Source organism: Urocitellus parryii, chromosome 15 (assembly GCF_045843805.1).
Source record: "Urocitellus parryii isolate mUroPar1 chromosome 15, mUroPar1.hap1, whole genome shotgun sequence".
NCBI lineage: Eukaryota > Metazoa > Chordata > Mammalia > Rodentia > Sciuridae > Urocitellus > Urocitellus parryii.
In genome coordinates, this window is record NC_135545.1 from 17,359,851 (window position 1) to 17,380,311 (window position 20,461).

Below are 20,461 nucleotides of genomic sequence, written 5' to 3' on the forward strand. Positions count from 1 at the left end.
TTTGCCAGGGCAAAGTATGTTCCCATCTATGACTTTATTATACAATGACAGATTGCTTTTCAAAGTTGTACGGATTGACCCTCCTACCAGAGTTCATGTGTATTTTGATTGCCAACCCATTAGTGTCACTGCTCAATTTTGTGAAACTGAAAATTTAGCATTCTATTAGGTGTGAAATTGTAACTCATTGTTGTTTAAATTTGCATTTGTTTGTTTTTAGATTGAGAATCTTGTCATATGTTTATTGATCTAGTGTGTATTTCTGAGAATTCCATGTTTTTTGGTCAATGTTCTTTTAAAATGATGACCTTTTTAATATTAAAATGCAAGTTATATAGAAAAATTCAGGATTAAATACTAGTGCATCTATATCTGGGATCTCTATTCTGTTCCATTGACTTATCTATTCTTTCACCAATACACACCGCCCTGAGAACTGTAAGTACTGATATTAGATAATGTCAGTTCTCTAACATCAAGCAAGAATGGAGTAGGCTGGTGACCTAAGCAAGGAAACATTTATTTTCTCTCCATTAACTGTAATGTTAGTTAAATGGTTTTTTATGTGGCTTGTATCAAGTTGAGGAGATTCGACTCTATTACTAGTATGCCAACAGATTTTATCATGAGTGTTAGATTTTGACAATGTTTTCTGTATATATTGACCAAGTCCCAGTTTTGTCCAAATTGAAGAGTTTTTATGTAGCCAGCCAGCTGGTGACTGCTACCTGCAAGGCAGGCAAAAACCACATCTGGATTGATGTAGCTACAAGCAAGCAGGTACAGAAGGTGAATTGGGCCGTTAGCAAGACAATGCAATGGGTACATTGGTATTTCCCGAGGACTCTCCAGGTTGGCATAGCAACAAGCAAGCAGAAGGGAAGTGGGTCAAAATGACCCTAGTTCAGTACAAGTTAAAGAATGGTTACTAATGTCTAGACGATCAACCTCTGACAAGGTCCATTGCCCAAGAAACATGGAAACCAAAGAGAACAATTTTACATTGTATAAGAATTGCTATTTTTGTGTTGCCAAGTATGTTATGCCAGGTGACTGTGAATGGGTACAGAGGTGGGGCTTTCCCACGGGAGAAGCATTTCTTACATGATATGCAGTCTCAGGGTAAAATGGAGTCTGTTTGGTCATAGCCCACGTAGCCTGGTCCATAACACAATCATAGGAGTTTCCTTCTTCAGCCCAATAAAGTGATAACACTGATTTTTAAATTTCATTGCTATGAACTAAATGTGTCCCTCCAAAATCATAGGTTAAAACCACAATTCCCAATGTGGTAGCATTTGGAAATGGGGCCTTGAGGCCTTTGAGAGGTAATAAGAAGATGAGGGTGAAACCCTCGTAATGAAACTAGTGCCCTCATGAGAAGAGATAAAACCTCCTTCTTCTCCTTCCTCTCTCTGCTCTCTCCCTACCTGAGGTTACAACCAGAAAACAGTCATCTACCATAAAGAGAGCCTTCACCAGACACTGGATCAGCCAGTGTCTAGCCTCTGGACCTATCACAAATAAATGTTTGTTTTTTAAGCCACTCAGTCTATGCTAATTTGAACTGAGACAGAAATTAAGACACTAGTAGTATACAATTAAAATAATAGCTTGCAAATAGAATACAATAGTATATGATTTACCACATTTACTACGCTCATGAGACTTGTGTCCAGTGTGAATTTTCTGGTGTTGAAGAAAGCTGTGTGTGTAACTGAAGGATTTCCCAAATCCACTACACCTATAATGTTCTTTGGCAGTGTGAAAAGCCTTTGTGTACTCAGGGTTAATGGGTAAATTCTTGGTGTGAGTGATCTGATGATGCAGAAGGCATGAGCTGTGTAGGAAAGTCCTTCCCACCACCCTCACAGGAATCTCTGGCTTGTGTACTCTACCATTTTTAATATCCAAAGCCCTGTCCTTACCACCTCTTCAGTGTTTCTTCCCACTGTGCTGCTCTGGGGCTAGGGGATACTTATACTAGTATAACTAGAATTCTCTCCCATATGCCCCACATGTATGCATTTTGTGCCTGGGATGTATTCCCTGCTCTTCAGTCAGTGGCAAGACATCTTTCATGACTGGACCACACATTCCACAAGGGTAGGCCCTAAGGATGGTTGAACTGGCCTTGGGAGCCCAAGCCTGGGACCCTCCTTGAGAAAGTGCCTTCTCACCCTCCACTTGAAACCAAGAACCTGAAAGCAGAAAATGTTGTTGAAGGATATGAAGACCTTGGTGGGAGTAAGTGGCCCTATCAAAAATGCCTGTGTTTTAGAAGAGAGAATATATAGAATGAGAGAAAATATTTGCAAACTATATGGGGTTAATATGCAGAATATATATTGACAATAGCAAAATACAAATAACCTGATTCTGAAGTGGGCAATAGAAGTAAAGAAACATTTACCAAAGGAAGACAACACAAATATGCCGCAGTCTGGCTGGGCACAATTCAGGAGCCACTTGTCAAAAGAAACAAACTTTATTTTTAAAACTACAAACGCCAAACAAAACAGCTCCTCAGGAAAAACCCTCAGAGCCCAACTGCCACCACCAGCTTCCACAAGCCTCTCCTCACACACCACACCACCTCCCACAATCCTCCTGCTCTTGAGGCCGATTGGCTGGGTCGCGTGGGCGGAGCCAAAAAAGTCCCCCAATGAGCAGTTCCGTAGTCTGAAGGGCAGGGAAACAGCCCAATGAACATGACTACAGAGGAGCCAATCAGCTAGATGTTGCTGGGGCCACTGTGAGCCAATCATCAGCTGGCAGTCTGAAGGGCAGGGAAACAGCCCAATGAACATCACCGCAGAGGAGCCAATCAGCTAGATGTTGCTGGGGCCACTGTGAGCCAATCATCAGCCGGCAGCTGGAAGTTTGCTGGCAGCTGGAAGTTTGCTGGGGCCCCTTTGGCTGTGGCTCTCAACACAAATAGTCAACACATATATGAAAAAAAATGCTCAACACCCGTAAGCATCAAAGAAATGCAAATCAGAACCATAATGAAATATCACCTCGTTCAGTTGGACATTATCAGAAGGTCAAAAGATAATAAGTCTTAGCAAAGATGTGGAGAAAAGAAAATCCTTACACACTGTTGGTGAGAATGTAAATTAAAGTTAGTACAACCACTATGGAAAATGGTATGGAGGGTCCTCAAAAATGTATAAATAGGGGCTGGGAATATAGCTGAGTGATAGAATGTTTGCAGGTCCTGGGGTTAATCCCAACACAGAAAAAAAAATTGAATAGAATATTGTAAGATCCAGCAATTCCATTGGGCATATATCCAAATGAAATGAAATCAATTTGTTGAAGAGACTTCCGCATTCCCATGTTAATTGTAGCACTATTCACAATAGCAAAGAAATGAAACGATCTGTCAATCAACTGATGGATGGATAAAGAAAATATGGTAGATATACGCATGGATTATGAATGAGCCATAAAAAGAATAAAATTCTGTTATATTCAACAGGGATGGGACTGGAGTTCATTACATTAAGTAAAATAAGCTAAGCACAGAAAGATAAGTTGCCACGTAACTCAGCTATGAGAGCCCAATAATTTGATACCATGGAAATTTAGAATAGAATGGTGGCTACCAGGCCTGGGGTTGTGGCTGAGTGGTAGAGCACTCGCCTAGCTCGGGTTAGGCCTTGGGTTCGATCCTCAGCACCACATAATAATAAATAAATAAAATAAAAGGTAAAAAAAAAAAAGAATATATAATTAGCAAAAAAAAAAAAAAAAAGAATGGCGATACCAGAGGCTAAGGAGAGTCAAGGGTAAAGTGGAGAGAGGTTAATCAGTGGCTAAGAAGTAATAATCAAGAGCAAATTCTGGTGTGCACAGTAGAGACTTTAGATAATTAATGTAGTATTCATTTCAAAAAGGTAGAAGAAAGGACTTTGAATATTTTCACCATGAAGTGATAAATGTTTAAGTAGATATGTTTAAACTGATATAACTATTACTCAATGTATAGTTAAAATGAACCATCATGACACTTAAAAACATATATAATCATTATTATACATTTTCAATTAAAAAAATTAAAGCTAAAAAAGATGCACCAGGTTCTGTGTTCCATTTCCAGCACTGCAAAAACATAGCATTTAATTAAATAAAAATACATACAAAATGAAAAAAGCTTGAAAATAAAAGGTCTTATTTGACACACCAAAGCCTGTTTTCTCTCCAGTTAAGTGTTCATGCACTGAAGTGCTCACAGCTAAACTGTAAAGACTGACACATGAAAAAACAAAGAGCTCCAGAGCCATGGACATCAGGGTAGAATGGTGGTTCCTGAAACAAGTACATGGACTCTTGGGAGCACAACATAGCTAAAGGCAGTGGGGCGAAGGGTCCATGGTACCGAGACTGGCGACAACACGCAATGGGCGAGACCCCTGTGAGTCAGGGAGACTGTGCGCTGAGAGGTTCTGGTACCAACAGAACCCAGCGGGCATGGAGCCATCTCTCACTTCCTTTTTTAACTTTTATTTGCCTTTACTTTATGCTGAATTTCTCTCCATGCCATACATTGTTGTTTCTTCAGTTTCTTCTGGGATGTCCCTGTCTTCTGTGCAACCTCCCCTCCAGGTTTGGGAACAATTTAATTTATTCTCTTTCAGTGAGAACATCTCAATGCAGCACGGGGTCGGGGGGCTCATGTATGGATTCAATTGACCATATAACTGCAGCAGTGCATCTCAGGTGCTGCGTTCACCAGGATGGGTTCAAGGTATAAACCCTTAAGTTTAGATTACTCTGCATTTTTAAGCATGCGCTGCAAAATTTCAGTCCTCACACCCCAGAGCCACCTACAAACCCCTGCTCCACACTAAGACATCTCCATGACCTCTCTCCACATTCTATTCTGCACATGGCATCCAGAGAGTACTTGGGACATTCAATCATAATTCTATCCTGTTTCGGACCTCTGATGGCCCACAGTGCCAGAGGAAACCCCAAGCCCTGCTTTTGAGACCATTCCACCTTGCCCTGCTTCTCGCTTGACTTCAGTCACCCAAAACTACTTGCAGGCAGAAGAAATCATAACTCCTTTTGCACAAGCTGCCCCCTCACCCTTCTTCACCATCTTCTTTCCACCAAAGCCCTACTCAGTGCTGAGAACCACGGGTCCCCCAGCCTTTGCAAACTCTCTCGTTAGCCACAGAGCTTTTACACCAGGCTCACTGAAGCTCTCCAGGCCCCACCAACACAGGCTAGGGAGACTTTCAAGGGTTGACAAGGGTTGTAAGCCCTGGCCTATCATCTCACCTCCATTTCTGCCATGTTTCCACATCAATCTCATGGCCACTCTACCTTGGAAGCCTTGATCCTCCACCAGTCAGCTGTAAACCCACAGCCACCATTTTCTCTTTTCAGCCTTTGTGACACTCACTAATCCCCTTCAGGGGCCCAAAACAGACCCATAACTTTTTATCTGAGCCTCCCCTTCCTTACCCCCAACTATCTTGCCATGACATGAATTCTCTCCCTTATGCTTCCTCCCCAGTCTATACATAGGCCACCAACTTGAGGTGTCTCCAACCAGAACACCTCTCCTGAACTCCAGACCTGTATGTCCAGCTGTCCATTCGAGGCCTCCTAACAGTGGTCCCTGGAACATCTGACTTAACAAGGCCAAAAACCTAATTCCTGACATTCCTTCAAAGAAGTATCATACAAGTGACTTCCCCGTTTCAGCTGATGGCACCTCCTTTCTTTCAGCTACAAAGACCAAACACCTGGCATCAGGCCTGATCCTCTACTTCTCTCTCAGCCCCCATATCAGGTCATCTAAGTGGACCTACAACAAATCCAAAGTCATACTCTTCTCCCACATCCAAAGCCATCACCCTGATTCAGCCACAACCTGAAACAACCATCACTACTACTCTTCTTAACTGCTGCAGCTGTAGCCTCTGCCCTCACTGTGCAGCCAGAGGAAGTAGGTTAAGACCTGATTCACATGACTCCTCTACTCCACTGTAAACTTCCATGGCTCTCAATACCCTCAGGATAAAGGTACAGTTCCGCATCCCGCCATTTCAGACCTAAACTCTGCATCCCAGCTCTCTGGCCTCACAAGACCCACAGAGACCTGGAACAGCCAGCTGCCAGCTCAGTCTCACCTCTAAGTATTTGCACAACTGATTACTGTTTGTAATACCTTCTACAGGACATTCTACAGGTGACCAAGACACTGGGTCATCTCCATATAATCATATAACCCCTGGCCTGGATTCAGGATCCTATGTCCAAATAGACCCCAGAAGCACCAAACCCAATGGTTGGTAGAACAGTAGGCATAGAGTCCCAGGACCTATCCTACAGATGATATAAGCTGAACTTGGTGAAGGGGAGAGCCTACAACACCCTCTACTCACTTGTGCATGGCTCTTTGTTTCTGAAGCCATGGAAACCTGTGGAAAGACAGACTGTGAATGGAGGGCATCCATGATGCAGATCCAAGAGCTCATCTGACCCCCATCCCAGCCCTGCATCTGGGTGACCTCCACATGACCATCTTAAGTTCTTGGCTTCAGTCTTTGATTCTCTCACTTATTGGCTTGTGACCTTGGATAAGGATTCAACCTCCCTGCGCCTCAGTGTCTAATTTTGTAAAAAAAAAAAAAAAAAAAAAGGCATAAGAGCTGGGTGTGGTAGCACACTCCTGTAATCCCAGCGGCCCGTGGCTCAGGAGGCTGAGGCAGTAGGATTGCAGGTTTGAATCCAGCCCCAGCAGTTTAGGGAGGCTGTAAGCAACCTAGTGAAACCCTGTCTCAAAATTAAAAACAAAAAAGGCTGAGATGGCTCAGTGGCTAAGCACCCCTGGGTTCAGTTCCTGGTTAAAAAAAAAAAAAAGATATAAGAATGGCACCAATCTCAACAGAACTGGTGTTGGTATCAATGCATTAGTACATGTCAGGTTCTAGGCATAAGCCATCAAGGTTCACAGAATTAAGGCTTCTATTAATGTTGTCAGTGCAAATGATGTGAATTTTAAAACTTTAGATGTTTATTGTACTTACATTGTAAGTATTCATGAGACTATAATATTCATAACTTTTTAAATTTTTTTAAAATACATTTTTAGTTGTAGATGGACACAATGCCTTCATTTTATTGGCTTATTATTACATGGTGCCAGGGATTGAACCCAGCACCCAACATATGCTCCATTGAGCCACAACCCTGGCCCAATATTCAAAACTTTTAGCATAAAATGTTTTGTGATATATTGTTAGGTCCCTAAACATTAGTAACTCCATTTGGTTATGGGACTCCATCTTGACCCGAAACCAATACTTATAAACTGCCAAGAAAAAGAAACTTCAGATACCCTGTTCCCATAGCCCCCCACCAAGGTCCCTAAACACACACACAAAAATATTTCCCAACCCCCAGCACCCAAGATCAAGTCTAGCTTGCTCTTCTTGTTCCTTGTCCAAAAGATATATAAGTTTCTATTCAAATGACACTGGCTGCTGCACCTTGCAGAAGGGCAGTCAGGCAGATATTCTCTGTCAATGAACCTTTGCTTGAACTCAGATCTGTGTCCTTCGTGGATATTTGTGCCAACTTCCCTAACATTAAGGTGTGAACCTAATATTAAGTGCTTGCTTCACTTGTTAAATTCACACATTTCAATATGTACACTTTTAGAGAAATGTTGATCCATTTACATTCAAAGAGGCATTTCATAAATTCAAATAAAGAACAGCGTGGGGTGAGGTATGCAGACTGGTGGATGCCTTTTCTGTCCTTAAAAACGGTCCTGTAATTGTACAAACTTTGCTGCTGCTCTGGCCCATCAGTTAGGCCTCCTGGTTCCGTTGCAGTAGCCGCCTCAACGTATCTGGTCTCCACTCAACAACCCTCCCTCCCTCTCACGCCCAGTCTGTTTTCCTTTGTGCAACCTCTGAGAATCTTTTTAAATCCTAACTCTGATCTAGTAAGAAAGCTCAGAGGCTCAGGCGACTGTCATTCCACAGCTAGATCATCTGCTCACAATGTCTCCCCACAGATCCTCAACTGCATCTCCAAGCCTCACATGCTGGTCGCTCTGCAAAAGACCTCTTCCACTCCTCATCACGATGGGTGTCAGAAATGGGGACTTCCCTAGCAAGGACACCCTGTCCCGAACAACGCAGCCTGGCTGATGTGACCTGGGCAGGCGCCCCGCACTGTGAATTTCAGGATTTGGAGATAGGGATCCGAACACATGGCAGCCGGGGACGGGAGAGAGGGACACAGCATCCAGCCTCAGCTGAGTCCCCCACTGTGCAGGTGCCGAGCAGGGAGAGGCGGGCGCCCAAGCCGGGCCCCGCACCAGCCAGTCCAGCGCGGAGTCGCCCCTGAAGCGCCCTCCCGAGCCACGACCCCGCCTGAGCATCCTGGACAACGGTTCCTCGCGCGCTCCCGCACGGCTACGTTGGGCCACCTGAGCGCCAACGGGACACAGCCGCCTAGACAAAGTGGGAAGTCCCTCTGCTCCCCAAATACGAAACCGCCCCCTCCCCCGCCCCGCGCCGTCGACGCCCGCGCAGAGGCTTCTGGGTAATGTAGTCCCCCGGCCGGAACCCGCGCGAGCCGCGCCCACTCCGACCACGCCCACTCCGACCACGCCCACGCCCTGGAGCGCGAAGCCAGAGCTGCCAGCGGCGCCCCGGACTCCCCGACGGCGTCTCGCTCCAGTTAAAGGGGACGCACCGGGAATTCCGTGGAGGGGACTGAGACCGGTCACAGAAAACTTTAGAGGCACCTTATTTTAGATCTCAAAATCCAACCAACACACCAAGCCAGGTCAGTTCCATGCAAAAAGCGTGTCCACCCATTATCTGGAAGCACACGAGTGGTGTCTTTCTTTTCAGACCCAGGTAGACTGGTCCTTTAGAGTCAATTCTGTGGGATCAAGAACGTTTGGGCAATGACAATAGAAAAACACTCTAGTCAGGGTCATGATGGGGAAGCCGCAGGGTAGCTGGAGCAGCTGGGCACGAGTGGACCGAGCTCTGTCGCTGCGTCCCACCGGAAACGTGCTGCCTGTGAAGTCAACCAGTGGTTGTGCCCAACTCAGCAGCAAAACCATTTTTTCCAGATCATTTGTCTTACCTGGTATCCTGAGATGTAGTCATCATTTCGATAAGGAATTTAACGTAGGTCTGAATAGGAGGGCTGTTTACCAAGGAACACTTGCTGTGGAGACAGCATCTTCGTGGGGTCACTGGTGGAGGGTGTGTGAGGAGAGAAAGGGTTGGGTTCTGCCAACCCGTTTTGCTGGGATGTGACTGTTATTTCACTATCAATTACAGTGAAAATATCCAGAGTTAAGATTATCCTAGAAAATCAATTATGAAATGTGCAATGACCAAAAACGTTAAATATGGCCCACATAGTTCTGAGGGCATGTGTACACAGTTAGACTCAATAGTTTGATCAAAGGACACTGATGTCTGAGAATCGAGAGAATGAGGTTGATGACATTGGAAACTTGGCTTTCACTTTTAAAGTGTGATTTTAAAAGAAATTTTAACTGAGAGGCTGAGAAATGTAAGTTTTAAAAGAGAGTAAGGAAAGCATCTGGATAGAGTTGCCAGAATTTTAAGAATGGGTGGAAAATCATATTGACTTCCAGCTTCAAGAATATTCAATTAATTTCTACTGTATTCCAGGCACTGTACTGTAGATACAAGGGACACATCAGAATGCAATGAGACGATAACTTGTACCCTAATTAGCCCTCCAGTAGACCTACATCATAGTCAAGAATAGTAGAGTATAAGTATGGGACTAAATAGTAAGATATATTTAATTTTATTTGTGATGATATGTGTGATGGTAAGAAAAGAACAAGATCAGGATCTTAAGAATTGGTGGATCAGAGCTGGACATGGTGTCCTTATATAACCTAAAGATTCTGTGTGTGTACTCTTAAAAAGTTGATCTCGGGTCTGGAGTTGTAGCTCAGTGGCAGAGTGCTTGCCTTGCATGTGTGAGGTACTGGATTCCATTCTCAGTACCACATATAAGTAAGTAAATAAAATAAAGGCCCATCAACAAATATATATATATATATATATATATATATATATATATATATATATATTTTTTTTTTTTTTTAAAGAAAAAGTTGACCTCATAGAAGCAGAGAGTAGAATAGTAATTACAAGCGGCTAGGGAGGAAGAAAGATCAGTCAACATGTAAACAGTATAATTATACAGGAGGAATAAGTTTTGTTGTTCTGTTGCAATACTTTGGGTGACTAGAGTTAACAATATTGTTTTGTACATTCCAAAATAACTAAAAGAGAGGATTTTCAGTTTTCTCACCAGGAAGAAATGATATTTGAAATGACAGATATGCAAATACCCTTATTTAATAATTACATAATTTACACTGGGCATGGTGGTGCACGCCTGTAATCCTGGTGGCTTGGGAGGCTGAGGCAGGAGGATCGCAAGTTCAAAGCCAGCCTCAACAAAAGCAAGGCGCTAAGCAACTCAGCAAGACCTTGTCTCTAAATAAAATAGGAAAAAGGGCTGGGGATGTGGGATGTGCCCCTGAGTTCATTCCCCAGTACCAAAATAAATAAATAGTTACATAATTTGTACGTATATCAAAACATTACACTGCATCCAATAAATATGTACAGCTATGTGTATTGATTTAAAATGAAACAAAAATACCTCAAAGTAACAAAAGAGTCATTCATAGGGCTGGGGTTGTGTCTCAGTGGTAGAGCACTTGCCTAGCATATATGAGGCACTAGGTTTGATTCTCAGCACCGCATATAAATAAATGAATAAAATAAAAATATTGTGTCCATCACCCATATAAAAATAATTTTTTTTAAAAAAGTCATTCATCAGCAAGTAAACCAAACTGTATGTTCAGAGTCCTTGTATTAGTTTTTTTGGGGAAACATAAAAATTATATTTACTACAACATAATTAGTGATTATGTCATTTCAAAGCATTTTATTTATCATATTTTATTAAAATTAAAGTGCACTGTGTTTCTCAGTCCTAAGATGCACAACATATGTCCTATGAAAAAATGAAAAAAGGGCTGGGGTTGTGGCTCAGAGGTAGAGTGTTTGCCTACCATGCACGAGGCACTGGTTCAATCCTCAGCACCACATTAAAAAAATAATAAAATAAAGATATTGTTATAACTAAAAATAAATATTTTAAAAATGAAAAATACATTCCATTTGATTCTGCTTACTGTCTTCTCTGACTCAAATTCTTACTACAGATCAATTTCAGTGCATTACTGAATTGAATAGACATATTCAATTCAGTAATGCACTGAGCCCCTTTATATGCCATGTCTGCTTATTTATAAAGTTAACTGTGCACAAAATCTTCTAATCTCAATATAGCAAAAAATAATTAAGGTATTAGTGTCTCTATACAGCAAAAATCTAATGGGAAGAGATTACTCCATGACTGAATATATCAAGTGCACCCTATAATTCATATTAGCACTATGTATACAAAATGACTGTTACCCAATGCTTCTACTGCTTAATTCTCACCTGCTTGGCCTCACCACCTACTCACCTGTGGGTGTTTGGACAGTTCTGTGTAGGCTGAGGCTCCTTTCACATTGACATGATCTCACCCCCACCGTTCTTGATGCTATCTCATGCAAGACATGTTCATGTTCAGCCAGGAAGTATTAAGGAGTTAGAGTAACATCCCTGAGGTCAAACTAATATATGTGGAATGAGAGCTGACAGATGGAGGATTCTCCCTCCCTCTGATTAGATAATTCTGGGAGATATTCTGTACACTTCTCTAGAGTACTTGGTACAACAAACCTGTGATGCCTACTAATGGGATATCCTAGTGACTCCATTATAATTCTAGAACTACATCTCAACCCAAAAGCGAACCTCATAAACTGCCAAGAAAAAGAAACTTAAGATACTCTGTTCCCATAACCTACACCTTTCCAAGGTCCCTAAATACAAAAATCTGTTGTTATACAACCACCTGCTCCCAATGTCAATTCTAGCTTACTCTGGTTCCTAGATAAAAAAATTTTAAAAGATATAAAACCCTACTCAAATCATTCTGACTGCTGCACCACTCTCCCAAAGCGGACTCTGGGCATGGTGGTGCATGCCTGGCAGTCCTTCTCTCAATAAACTTTGCTTACTGAGCATGAGACTCTCCCTCAAAAGATTTCCCTGAGCATTCTGTCCTAACACCCACTAAAGTCCTCTTGACACTGTACTCAAGTAGTGGCTGGTATGAGAGTTCTCTAGAGGAACAGAATCAACAGTATGATACAGAGGGGATTGATTAGATTGGCTTATGAGACAGTCCACAAAACCGTCTGCAGCCTGGAGAGCTGGAAGAACCAGTATCTGTGCAGTCCAAGAGACTAAAGCCCCAGAACAGGAGGGACCAACGGTGCTACCCAAGTCCAAGACCAAAGGCTTCTCAAAACTCCCTAGAGAATCACTGGCAGAGTCTGCTTTGGGAGAGTGAAGATGCAAGAGTCCAATATCCTCAGGTGATCACAGCAACAAACAAGAACCCATTCAAGAAGAATCAAGCCTGCATCTGCTGCTGCTCCCTTGTTCTTCCAACTTTTATTCCATCCAAGTCACCATCCTATTGGACAGTGCTGCCCACGCTGAGGGAGGGTCTCCAGTTTGCTCTCCCACATGTCAGTCATTCCTAGACACACCCTTATTGACACAACCAGAAGCCACTTAATCATCTGCATTCCCTCAATCCAATCAAGTTGACAATTCAAATTAACCATTACATGGCTTTTTCTTCCTGCCTGCCTTACTCTCCAAGTCCTTCACTGTTGCCACTAACATCGCCTTCCAAATGAAATGCATGCACAACAATGCTTGTCTCAGGCTCTGCTTTGGGGTAGGGAGCCCAGACTAACACTCTATTAGCTGGAAATATCCCCAGACAGAAAACCCTCAGGATTGTCTTTGCAGATGTTATGAGACAAATGCAAAAGAGTCCACTGCCTGGGTTGAATTTTCTTTCTTTCTTTCTTTCTTTCTTTCTTTCTTTCTTTCTTTCTTTCTTTCTTTCTTTCTTTCCTTCCTTCTTTCTTTCTTTCTTTCTTTCTTTCCTTCTTTCCTTCTTTCTTTCTTCCTTCCTTCCTTTCTTTCTCCCCCCCACATCTATCTCTCTATCTATCTCTATCTCTCTTTCTTTTTTGTTGTTGTTATAACCATCCTGTTAAAGTTTATTATCTGTGGCCCCACTTTGCACAATCAGAAAGAAATTTCCTTGAATGAAATGACTGCTTCTCAACTGTAACTAAACCTTACCATTTTAATGGTATATTTGTGATGTCTTGTTTCCCAGGGGAACTTCAGTTCATAAAACAACAACACTTGACTTTAACTCATTGCCTCCTGACCTCCCCTCTCTGCTCCCCCACAAGCTTTCTAGGGTGAAATTTTCTCCTGAAGGGTTAGATGAATTAAAATTCCTGCAGTCTGTTTTCTCTTAAACTTCTCGGCCACAACATGGGGTTTCTATACCCACTCCTTGGGTAGTAGAGAAGGAGAGTTTATTACCTATATTTTGTGCCATGTGTGAGGTTTTTTTTTTTTTTATTAGAGCATTGTAGTTCTCATAGTAGCTGGATTCATCCCAGCAAAACCATACATGCATGGAACCTGACCCACTCCATTTCAGACCCCATTCCTCCCCAAGTCCCCCACTTCTCCTCCCTCCCTCTCTTCTCCACTGATGTCCCCTTGCTGATCCATTATCCCTCCTGGACTGATGCTTTCCATACATATGAATAAATAGATTCCCTGTGGTATATTTATATATGAATGTAATGTGATTTTGTTAAATTCATTCCACCAGTCCTCTCCTTTCCCATTTCTCCTCCCTCTTGGTATTCTTCTATTCTGCTTATCTTCCCTACATCTTTATGATATCCAATCCCCAAACTATCACCTTCTTTTCATTATTTGGCTTTAGTTTCCACTTACAAGAGAAAACATTTGATCCTTGATTTTGAGTCTGGCTTATTTCACTTAGCATGATATTCTCCAGTTCCGTCCATTTACCAGCAAATGCCATTATTTCATTCTTCTTTATGGCTGAGTAAAACTACATTATGTATACATACCACATTTTTTAATCCATTCATCCATTGATGGGCACCTGAGCTGGTTCCATAATTTGGCTATTGTAAATTGTGCTGCTACAAACATTGAAGTGACTGTATCACTGCGATATGCTAAGGTTAGTTATTTGGGATGAATACTGAGGAGTGGGATAGCTGGGTCATATGATGGTTCCATTCTTAGTTCCTTTATTAAACTTTATACTGTTCTCTAGAGTGGTTGTAATAATTTGCAGTGTGCCAACAATATACCTTTCCCCCAATATCTTTGCCAGTATTTATTTGTGTTTGTATTCTGGATAACTGACTAGAGTGAGATAAAATCTTAGCATAATTTTGATTTGTATTACCCTGATAACTAGAGATATTAAAAAAATTATGTATTTATTGGTCATCTGGTTTATTCTTTTGAGAAATGTCTGTTTAGTTATTTTGCCCATTTATTTATTGGGTTTTTGGGGGGGGGTTTTGTTTTGTTTTTAGTTCTTTATTCTGGATGCTAACCCCCTGTCAAAGGAACAGCTGGCAAAGATCTTCTTCCATTCTGTTAGATCTCTCTTCAGACTCTTAATCATTCCCTTTGCCGTGCAGAAGCTTTCTAATTTGATGGCACCTTATTGATTCTTGGTTTTATTTTTGAGCTTTAAGGATCTTGTTAAAGAAGTTGGTGCCAGCACCAATATGATGGAGGAGGCAAATTCCTGGTCTAATTCCTAAGCCTTTGATCCATTTGATTTGACTTTTGTGCGGAGTGAGAGACAGGCATCTAGTTTTATTCTTCTACATATGTATATCCAGTTTTTCCAACACCATTTGTTTAAAAGGCTGTCTTTTCCCCAACATATATTTTTTTATATCTCTATCAAGCATCAGGTGGTTTTAAGTATTTGGGTTTGTCACTGTGTCTTCTATTCCATTCCCTTGGTCTTCATGTTAATTGTGATGCCAATACCGCGCTGTTTTTGTTACTATAGCTTTGTGGTATAATTTGAGATCAGATAGTGTGATACCTCCTGCATCCCTCTTCTTGCTCAGGATTTCTTTGGCTATTTTGGGTCTTTTATTCTTAATCAATTTTAGGACTTTTTTCCCCTAGTTATGTGAAGAATTTTATTGGCATTTTGATGAGGATTACATTGAGTCTGTACATCACATTTGGTACCATGGCCATTTTGACAATATTAATTCTGCCTACCCAAGAGCATAAGAGGTCTTTCCATCTTCTAAGGTCTTCTTCAACTTCTTTCTTCAGTGTTCTATAATTTTCATTGTAGAGGTCTTTCACTTCTTTTGTTAATTTAATTCCCAAGGTGTTTTTGTTTGGTTGGTTTTTAGTTTTTTGTTTTCTTGAGGTTATTGTGAAAGGGATAGTTTTCCTGATTTCTTTCTCAAAAGAGTTGCCGTTGGAGTGTAGGGAAGCTATTGACCTATGAATGTTGATCTTTAACCTTCCAGCTACTTTGCTAAATTCATTTAGCAGCCCTAGAAGTCTTCTGGTAGAGTTCTTGGAGTCTTGTAGATGTAGGATCTTGTCATAGGCAAACAGGGATAATTTGTCTTCTTCTTTTCCTATTTTGATCCCTCTAATTTCCTTCTCTTGCCTAATTGCCCTGGCTAGAGTTTTGAGAACCATACTGAACAGGAGTGGTAAGGGTAGACATCCTTGTCTTGTTCCTGATTTTAGAGCAGATTTTGTTTCTTGATAAGGTCAGAAACATGACAGAAAAGGAGTGGGGATCCTGAGACCTAGGATGGGGTTATTTAATCAGTCAATCCTAAAAACTTCAAATCCTGCCTCCTCTGCAAACTCCTTCTAGCAGTTGCAGATCCCTCCCATTTGGCAATTTGAGAGCCAAAAAACTGGACCCTTGTGGAGTTCACAGTGAAGCAAATTGACATCCATGAGTGACTCCATTCTGTACTATGGCTCCATCTTGTACTTGGGGACATTCTTCTCTAGATAGATTTTGTGAGGAAACCAATCAGGTGTAGGAAAGTTGAAAAACAACTCATGCTACACACAGCCCACTAGCATCTCAGTTCTGCAAACAGAACTTTTCCAAGAAAATTATGACACTATCCAGGAAGGAAAGTTAAACATTAACAGGAGAAAAACATCTTGTATTTTTATAGTGAAATTTCCTGCTTGCTGGCATGTAGGGCTCCCCCTGATCACAAGAAAAGAATGAGAAGCCCAACGGCTCATTTACTCGGCTCACTCATTCATGGTTTAAACTACTCCATGAGTTAGTTTTCCTTTATTTCATTGCACCGGCAGACTGTAAACCAAAGGACCTGACATTCTGTAAGCCCTTTTGGTAAGGAAGTCAAATAAATTTCCTGGTCCCAAACTGTGTTGCAATGTTTCCAATGTGTCAAAGACCAACACTGTGAACATTTCACAGTGAGAACATTTCACAGGGAGAAGATCAACCCTTTCAAGGCATGCCCCCAGTGATCTGCTTTCTCCAACTGCCCCACCTTCCAGTAGTACATTCAGCCATCTTTTTCTTTTTCAAGTGTCCTCATTCACAATGTAGATCAGGCCTGGTCTGAGGTGTTCATGGGGTAAATGTCCTCTGCCTCCTCTTTCTGTACAGTGTAAGCACATAGTCTATGGCAATCACCAGGAGGCCATCCATTCAGCTATCAATGGATTCATCCAGCAAATAGATTAACCCACTGATGAGATCAGAGTCTTCATGTTCTGATCACTGCCTAAAAACCCCACCTCCAAACCTCAATGCTTTTAATACATAAGCTTTGGAGGACATTCCAGATCCAAACCCTAACAGCAGCACTCCTGGAGACTTAAACAAGGCAGTGCCAGTGCTGTTCATCAAGGCCCATTTTAATTCACCTGTGTATCTCCTGAAAACATATAGAGGAGGTATTTTAGTCCATTTTGTGTTGCTATAATAAAATACAGGAGGCTGGGTACTTTAAAAAGAAAAGAAATTTGTTTGGCTCACAATTCTTGTGCCTGGAAAGTCTAAACAGCATGGCATCAGCGTCTGACTGTGCCAAAACTGGCAGAGAAGTGGAAACGGAACCAGCCACATGCAGGAGGAGCACGTGTGTGAGCAATGAAGCATGACAGCAGGCAGAGGCCAGACTCTTCATAATCCACTCTGGGGAACTCGTTCTCCAAGGGCTATATTAATCTTCTCAGAGGACAGTGTATCCATGCTCCAATTATCTTTCTTTTTAAAATATTTTTTTAGTTGTAGATGGACACAATACCTTTATTTTATTTATTTTTATATGGTGCTGAGGCTTAAACCCAGTGCCTCACATTTCTTAAGCAATTGCTCTCTCACTGAGCCACAATCCCAGCTCTCTAATCATCTCTTAATGGCCCACCATATTAAAATCATTACAGTAAGAACCAAGCTTCCAACTAGAGAGGAAAAGGGAGACTAGTAGAGGAAATAGACCTGGGGGAGAGGATGTGGGAGGTAAAGGGGAGGTATTGGGGAATGATGTTGACCAATTTATATTTGTAATCTCATTACTAACATGTACAAGGTACTGGGTTTCCCCAACATCACTCAGCCCTCTTTCCTATTCTCTCTCTCTCATATATATATATATATATATATATATATATATATATATCCATTTGATGTATGTATTTCACCATGTTACAAGCAAAGGGAAGATCCTTAGCAAATGCAGCCCTTCCATCTTGGATGCCCCAGCCTCCAGGGTAGTAGTTAAGTCCACTCTGTTGTTTATTAATTATTCCATCTGCTGTATTCTGTTACAGCAACTGAAAATGGACTAAGACCCCTAGTCTTGGGCTGTTTTGTCATATGCACACACTGAGCAGTATTCATTGAAGATTGATTGGGATTTTCTGCCAAATCCTGGAGTTTCCTCTCTCTGTGAAACTCTCTTGTCTCTGGTATTCTGTCTCCCAAATTTAGCCACTTTTGCTAAACCTTAGACTCCAGACTCTGTCTCATGAATTCAGAAACTGTGAATTTTCTTGGAAATTCTAGGGCTGGAGATTTTAATTTAGAAGTTGTGGGTAAAGTTGCAAAGTCAGATAATATTACTAAGAAAATGAGTATAAATAGAAAAAAAGAGTGATCCGTGGTATAGGACGCAAGTAACCAGGAAAAAAGCTGAGAAAGATCTTCCAAGGGAATAGGAGAAGAACTTAAACACTGTCACATCATGAAGGCCAAACAAACAAAGAGAAAGAGACAGTGAGAGGAGAAGGAAGACAGAAAGAGGTCTCAAATGAATAATCACCTTCTAAATCTATGTCAATTAAATCATTAATCTACAATGAGAAGCTGGACAGGTCCAGCCTGACTTTTTAAATATTGGTCATTTTTCTCATTTAAAAAAATAATACAATTTTACATGATTCAACATGCTGTCTTTTTTTATATCTTTAACTGGTGTTGTGTCTATGTGGATGCTTTCTCTTCTCTCACAATGGCCATTTATCTATCCCTCTATTAAAACTAGACTCTAAACTGTAGTCATAACCAGGTTATAATAGAAAGATTCTGCTTGAAATTCTTATTTTTTTTCTTTAGTTCATTTTAAGCACTTACTCTTTTAGATAAACTTTAGTTCAATCTTCATTAGAACACAGAATTTTTTTAAGTGAATTTGAGAATCATGTTTTGTTTTGTTGGCACTAGGGCTTGAACCCGGGGTGCTTTACCACTGAGTCCCCAGTTCTTTTAACTTTTTAGTTTTATTTATTTATTTATTTATTTATCTTTTGGTGCCAGGGACTGAACCCAGAGGCCCTTAACCACTAAGCCACATCCCCAGGCTCATTTTTAGTTTTTGTTTTGAGACGGGTTCTCACTAAGTGATGAAGGCTGGCCTTCAACTTGAGATCTTCCTGCTTTAGTCTCTTGAGTCTCTGGGATTACAGGTACACACCAATGCACCAAGCATGAGTCTTTGACATTTCTTTTTTTCTTTCTTTCTTTTCTTTTTTTCTTTTTCTTTTTTTTTTTTTTTTTTTTTTTTTTAGTTGTAAGTGGACCCAATACCTTGGTTTATTTATTTTTATGTGGGGCTAAGGATTGAATCCAGGTGCCTCACAAGTGCTAGCCAAGCACTCTACCACCGAGCCACAACCCCAGCTCAGTCTTTGACATTTATACAATAAAAATTTACCCCATACAAGGGCATCATTTAGGCTTTCATCTATTCAAATTTTATTTTGTACTTCTCAGTAATATTTTAAGCCTTTTAATATAACCTGTGCATTTAATGCTTAGTCTAGAAGAAGGCCCAGCATTGGACAGATATAAAATCAATGTATTGAATGAGCAGACAGGTGAATTAAAATACTTATGTTAAGAACTGGTACGTAGCTTAGTAGTAGAGTACTTGCCTAGCATGTGTGAGGCCCTGGGTTTAATAAACCAGCATCACAGAAATAAAAACAATTAAAAAAAATAAAATCCTGGGCTGGGTATATAGCTCAGTTGGTAGAGTGCTTGCCTTACATGCACAAGATCCTGGGTTCAATCCCCAGCATAATAATAACAATAATAATAATAATAATAAATGCTTATGTTCAGAAAAGAATCAGGACTCAAGACTCTAGCCTTTTAGCCCCAAGTCCCAAGTTCAGCAGTCTGAATGTGACCTTATTGTGTCCTAATGGCCCAGGAGGGTAGAGAGATGCTACTGATTATGTCACGTTCCTTGAGGCCCCTTGACACGGGAGCCCAGCACTGCTCTAGGGTCCCTTTCTTGTAGTCTCCTGGTAAATGAAAGTACCCATTTGACATTTTTAGACATAAGCTCAGAGAGGTCATGTCACTTGTCCCAGGTAGCACACCCATGGGTGGGACCTCAGGGCCCGAGCTCTCTCCATGACATCAGCCTCCCTTCAGAGTGAGACCCTGCCATCCGCTCTCTTTTCCCATCCTCCAGGCCAAGGCTATGCAGGGCTCCAGTGCCAGGGGAAGAACCCAAGAGCAGCAGTGGCCTGGGGTGTCCCTGCAGGAAGGTCAGCCTCCTTGGAGGACATCAGCTAAGAAGTAGAAAATGGCAACCGCCACTGGGAGACCAAGAGGATTTGTGATGAGTGCACCATGTCATCTCCCGAGTCACTCGACAATGACTGGATAGACATTGGAAGGGCTAGAGGCCCTGCGACAGCGGTAAGGACAGCACCCACATATGCCCTCAGTAGCTCTTAACTCCATTTTTATCCTTCCAGGCTGGTGAAGCTGCAGTCAAGTACATTATTTTTTTTTCAAGGTTGCCTTTATTTTGTTTTATTTTTTTAATGTGGTGCTGAGGATGGAACCCAGTGCCTCACAC

At 41.5% G+C, this 20,461-nt stretch overlaps 1 pseudogene; it reads right to left on the reverse strand.

The window, feature by feature from the left end:
- Window positions 1–16,664: 16,664 nt before the first annotated feature.
- On the reverse strand, window positions 16,665–16,785 carry LOC113184553 (small nucleolar RNA SNORA51; annotated as a pseudogene).
- Between the last annotated feature and the right edge of the window lie 3,676 nt (window positions 16,786–20,461).